Here is a 5525-nt window from a genome sequence, read left to right as displayed (position 1 = left end):
GTGAGGAGTTTGAGACCAGCCTGGCCAACATGGTGAATCCCTGTCTCTACTAAAAATACAAAAATTACCCAGGCATGATGGGGCAATAGTAGTCCCAACTACTAGGCAGCCTGAGGCAGGAGGATCGCTTGAACCTGGGAGGTGGAGGTTGCAGTGAGCTGTGATCTCGGCACTGCACTTCAGCTTGGGTGACAGAGTGAGACTTTGTCTCAAAAAAAAGACAAACCAGTAAATAAAACCAACAAAAACCCCTTCTGTGGTTTGCATCATAATTATGGGGGAAAGTTGACAATAAACAAACATAATAATTGCTTATAGCAATTAATGATTATAATTGTTTATAATAAATAAGCAATTAATTTGTTGTGTTTAGAAAGTACTATATTAGGGCCCCCATGTATTTCTTTTTTTTTTTTTCCAGTCTATAAATGGCACTCAGGAGTTGTAAAGTCCCACTGGGCGATAGGAATTGAGGATTGAAGAGTTCTGGTCCTGTGGAACAAATAGTCACTTTTCTATCCCTCCCACCTCAGTCTCAGCCCTATTAATGTTTTTTATGAGAAGGTTGCTCGAGAAGTGTTTGAGGCTGGGCATGGTGGCTCACACCTGTAATCCCAGCACTTTGGGAGGCTGAAGCGGGAGGGTCCTTGAGTACAGGAGTTCAAGACTAGCCTGGGCAATGTAGTGAGACCCTGCCTCTACAAATAATAATTTTAAAAATTGTTGGGCGTGGTGGCATGTACCTGTTGTCTCAGCTACTCAGAAGGCTGAGGTGGGAGGATCGCCTGAGCCCAGGAGATTGAATCTACAGTAAGCCATGACAGTACCACTGAACTCTAGCCTGAGCAACAGAATGAGGCCCTGTCTCAAAGGGGAAAAAAGTGCTTTGAGAATTCTTTCTGGTTACTACAATTTAGGTAGTCATCCTTAGAGAGTTTTGTTGTATTCAAGAGTAACATTCTTCATAACTTACCATATATTTCAGAAATGACCATTAAGAAGTAGATGCCCAGATGCAAAAGTGATGAAACAGTCCATTTGTCATAAAGTAAGATGCAGCTGTGTCGTGTCAACCACCTTGGTAAGTGTGGCCAAATCTTATTGTTTTTTTTTAACTATACCTGCTTTGAAAATCACTTAATTGAAAAATATGATAGACAGGCTGAGCATGGTGGCTCATGCCTGTAATCCCAACACTTTGGTGGGCCAAGCTTGGCCAACATGGTGAAACCTTGTCTCTACTAAAAATACAAAAATTAGCTGGGCGTGGTGGTACATGCCTGTAATTTCAGCTATTCGGGAGGCTGAGGCATGAGAATTGCTGCTTGAACCCCAGAGGTAGAGGCTGCAGTGAGCCAAGATTGTGCCACTATACTCCAACCTGGGCAACAGAGTGAGACTCTGTCTCAAAAAAAAAAAAAAAAAGAAAAAAAGGTAGATATTAAAATTACCTTGTATTTTTGGTTTTAATTTGTAGTACAAATTCTATCATACAGCTCTAGACAGTATTTCTGTGTTGTATCTTAAAACATAATTTTGATCATTATACTTCTTGCATATTTTTTAAAAATTAAATTTGTTTCATATGTTTCTCCCTAGGATTAAAAGTATACCCTTCAGTTTGGGGTTTCTTATTGGAGTGGTGAAAATATTCTGCAATTAGATGAGGTGGTGATGGTTGCAAACTTTGTGAATACGTTTAAAAAAACACTTTAAAGAAATACATTTTACCTTATATAAATTACACCTAAAAAAAAAAAAAGTACCCTTCAGAACATCAAGTCTTAGAGTAAAACTATTTGACTTACAGCTCTTTTAGAACATAAAAATTGCCACATATCATCCTGTACCTAGCAAAATGACTTGACATTTAGTGAATAGAGTAAGTATTTTTGAAATAACAAAAGTAATACATTGTCGAAGTTTTTTAGTAACACATACTTTTGTTATTAGAGACCAACTGTCTCTCAAGCTTTTGTAATATCAAATGTCATGTCATAATATTCTGAATGTACTATGTTAGCATTTGTAACTTTTCCTTTTCAATAGACTGTCTTGAAACTAACATCTCAACTTTCTACCTGAAAATTTTTTAGGAACAAAATTGTATCTGTTTTTCTCAGAAGAGAATTCCACAAGGTAAGAAATTGTAAATATAGTAACAAAACCAATATAGTTGAGGAAGACTTAATTGCTCTTGATTTTTAAACATTTGTTTCCATGTGTTTATTTAATGTATTTTCTTGATTATTACAAGATTGTCACTAATTTATTAGCTACTGTTTTACTATGTCAGAATTTGCTAGCAAGACATAGATCACCTTGTTTGAATTTAGGATTAAAGGGTATGATCAAAGTAACCACCTTTAAAATTCAGATACTGCTTCTAATGGTCAGAGCTTATTAAGTGGGTTTATCCATTTTAGGAAAAAAGTTCTTCCGTTGGGGCTCCTTTATCTTTTACGCAGTGGACATTGCCTACGTGTCTTGGAGGAGTAGAAGGTTCACAGAAGCTCTCTTAGGGACTGACAGATTTGGTTGTCTGGTGAGGGTTGCATCCTCCAGAGGGGAGGAATGCTGTATCCTTGCATGCTGGAAGGTGGAGGGCAAGTAAAACTAATGCTGAGCATGCAAAACTTCTTTTATAAAGGCCTCAATTAGTTCATGAGAAAGGAGTCCTCATTACCTGATTACCTCCTAAAGATCCCACCTTTTAATACTATCACATTGACCATTAAATTTCAGCGTCTAAATTTTGGAAGGGACACATTCAAACTATAGGAAGAAGGGAATTCACACGTCTGCTAAAAGTGAAGCCAAGATTAGGGCTTTTTAAAAGAAGCAGTAATTTATGTATCAGCACTTAAATATTTATAAGATCTTTGGTGGGGAGACCAGAAAGTACTGAAGTTGATACTGACTTGTTAGTCTATTCATTGTTGAATATTCCCTCCATCCTCTTTTAAAAATAAAATACATCGGGTAACATAGTCCTTTTCTCCAGTTTCTTTAATTTTTGAGTCTTTTGTATGGCATAGTAATTTAATTATTCTTACTTTGTTATGTTACCACACTGCATAAATAGAATAGGTAGTATTCTCATTTTACAAATGAGGAAACCAGTAGTAGGATTGGCTTTAGGTTCTTTTTCTAATCTTATACTGCTTATTCATTACCTTATAAGCAATGAATACTGTAGGCCATAGTCGAAAGAGCTTTTATTAAATTAATATGGATTTGGTCCACCTCTGTTTTACCTTTTGGTTGAATTGAATTTTTATCGTGATGAAAGGGCACTGTCTAAAAACACTTTTAGCCTTGCAGTTTTTTTTTTTTTAATTGTTATTATTGCTGTTTTCTTGAATTAATACAGCTACTGTAGTTTTCTTTTGGTTAGTATAGTATCTCCTTTTCTTTTTTTTTTTTTTGGAGGGAGGAAATGAAATCTTGCTCTGTCACCCAGGCTGGAGTGCAGTGGCGCAGTCTAGGCACACTGCAGCCTCCATCTCCTGTGTTCAAGTGATCCTCGTGTCTCAACCCCCTCAGTAGCTGAGATTATGGGCGCATAATATATATACCTATATATAAAAAGTATAATTACCAGAATAGTCTTAAATTGAAAGAAGTTGTTTCTAACCAGGAAGAACCTCAAGCCTGAGAAGTTTATAAAACACACGTATACAACAAAAATATAAGCAATGAATACTATAGGTTGTAGTCAAAGGAGCATTTTAAATTAATATGGATTTGGTACACCTTTGTTAATTTCTAGTTGTTTTTTTGAGACAAAATTTCGCTCTTTTTGCCCAGGCTGGAGTGCAATAGCACAATCTTGACTTACCACAACCTCCACCTCGCAAGTTCAAGTGATTCTCCTGCCTCAGCCTCTTGAGTAGCTGGGATTACAGGCATACACCACCATGTCTGGCTAATTTTGTATTTTTGGTAGAAATGGGGTTTCTCCATGTTGGTCATGCTGGTGTCCAACCTCAGGTGATCCACCTACCTCAGCCTCCCAGAGTACTGAGATTACAGGTGTGAGCCACCATGCTCGGCCGTATTTCTAGTTTTGAGCATGCCTGTTTACATAAAGGTTATGTGTCTAGTTTGATGGATGGGAAATTAGAATGAGCAATTTGATCTTGTGTTTTTTATATAGTAATCCCCTCCCCCTGAATTATTTGTTTGTAGTGTGAAAATCAGGTATACTGGATTATAAACCACTGTCTTGAGGCTTAATTTGGTTCAGACCCTGCTTTATTGGTAGAGGCAGAGATTTAGATTGGTTTTGAGTAATCCAGTGCTATTCTGGGTCATTTTAGGTCTGAAGGGTCTTCAGATATATAATAGTAACTACTTGGCTTACATCTAGCTTACATTTAAGCCTGTGGAACAACTGTGAGAGATTTCACATGTAGGTGGTGGAATACAGAAATGCAGATTGATAGTCTCCTTGGAGTTTATGGGACTTTGAAGTTTAGCAGTGTTTTTGTTGTTCAAAAATAGACTATTATATTAAAAAGAGATGGGTCTTCTGACTCTGGTTTCTTACTGTGCATTAGTGCTTTAGGTGTTACAGTTCATTTTCACTGAGGTTGTATGTAATACACAAAAATGTGGATTGTTTTATAATTTTATGAAAGAACACTTATTTTAGATACCTTTTTGTTTCATGTTTCACTCTTAGAGCTCCCTATGAGCTGGCTTGATTTTATTTTTCCAGCTACGTGCTTTTAGATTAAAAAACAAAACAAAATTCAGAATAGGTTGAAACTCAACACAAATTGCTGCCACAGAACAAAAGTGCTGATCAAGTTAAATCAACCCCTATAATGTGTATTGAAAGGAAAACCTCTCCTCTCTCCGCCAATTTGAAGAACAAGCGTTTTCCCTGCCAAGAAGGACTGACTTTAAATGGACCAGCTGTCCGTATTAGGAGTACAGGGTTGCTAAGGTGACCATGGCTGTTTGGAGAAGAATGCAGCTGAGAGGGCAAGTTCTTGTGTGAGCCGAGGGAAGGAATGTGGTGTGATTGTGCATCATTCCTCCTAATCACATGCTCATAAAGTGCTGTGTGGGCAGCATGTAGAAACTACAAGTCTGAGTCCTGGAGCTTGTGTGTGGTTGAAATCATTCTGTTTTCACGTAAGCCACAGGCTTACAGTTTAGATGGAAAAGGTCTGCCTTGTATGTATGTGTGTTTGGGGTTAAAGTTATAGACAGTGCTTTGTTGGTAGATGAAATGGGAATGAATTTATTTTGCTTGATAGATACATATTTTTATTGTTTTTTAAAAATTATTTATCTTGGAACAATGTTCTTTCCAATTTATCCTTATCAGTCACATATACAATATTAATAGTCCCAAAGTACATGATGTGTTCCTTGTAATTGTGTATTTCTTGGCACTCTAATTTCAGAATTATTTGGAAAGCCCTAAAAATGTGTTGTCTACTTGTTCCATTTCTTCTTTTTAAAAAACTGAGTGTTTTTTCCTTGAGGCATCCAAAGATAGGTTCTGAGTG

The 5525-nt window shown here is 36.9% G+C and overlaps 1 protein-coding gene across 9 annotated transcripts in view; it reads left to right on the top strand.

Moving 5' to 3' along the window:
• FRS2 (fibroblast growth factor receptor substrate 2) overlaps window positions 1-5525 on the top strand; it is a 108715-nt gene that overhangs the window by 57300 nt on the left and 45890 nt on the right. For 7 of the 9 annotated variants that reach the window (XM_074402570.1, XM_074402573.1, XM_074402574.1 and 4 more), the window contains 2 exons: window positions 986-1081; window positions 2097-2139. The gene's annotated coding sequence lies outside the window, so the exon portion shown is untranslated. Of the gene's footprint in view, window positions 1-985; window positions 1883-2096; window positions 2140-5525 lie in introns of all 9 variants that reach the window. The other 2 variants (XM_074402575.1, XM_003927783.4) reach the window with 2 other exon arrangements.

Source organism: Saimiri boliviensis, chromosome 7 (genome assembly GCF_048565385.1).
Source record: "Saimiri boliviensis isolate mSaiBol1 chromosome 7, mSaiBol1.pri, whole genome shotgun sequence".
Classification (NCBI taxonomy): domain Eukaryota; kingdom Metazoa; phylum Chordata; class Mammalia; order Primates; family Cebidae; genus Saimiri; species Saimiri boliviensis.
The sequence above is the reverse complement of the archived record's forward strand: the minus strand, read 5'-3'. Positions and strand labels throughout refer to the sequence as shown.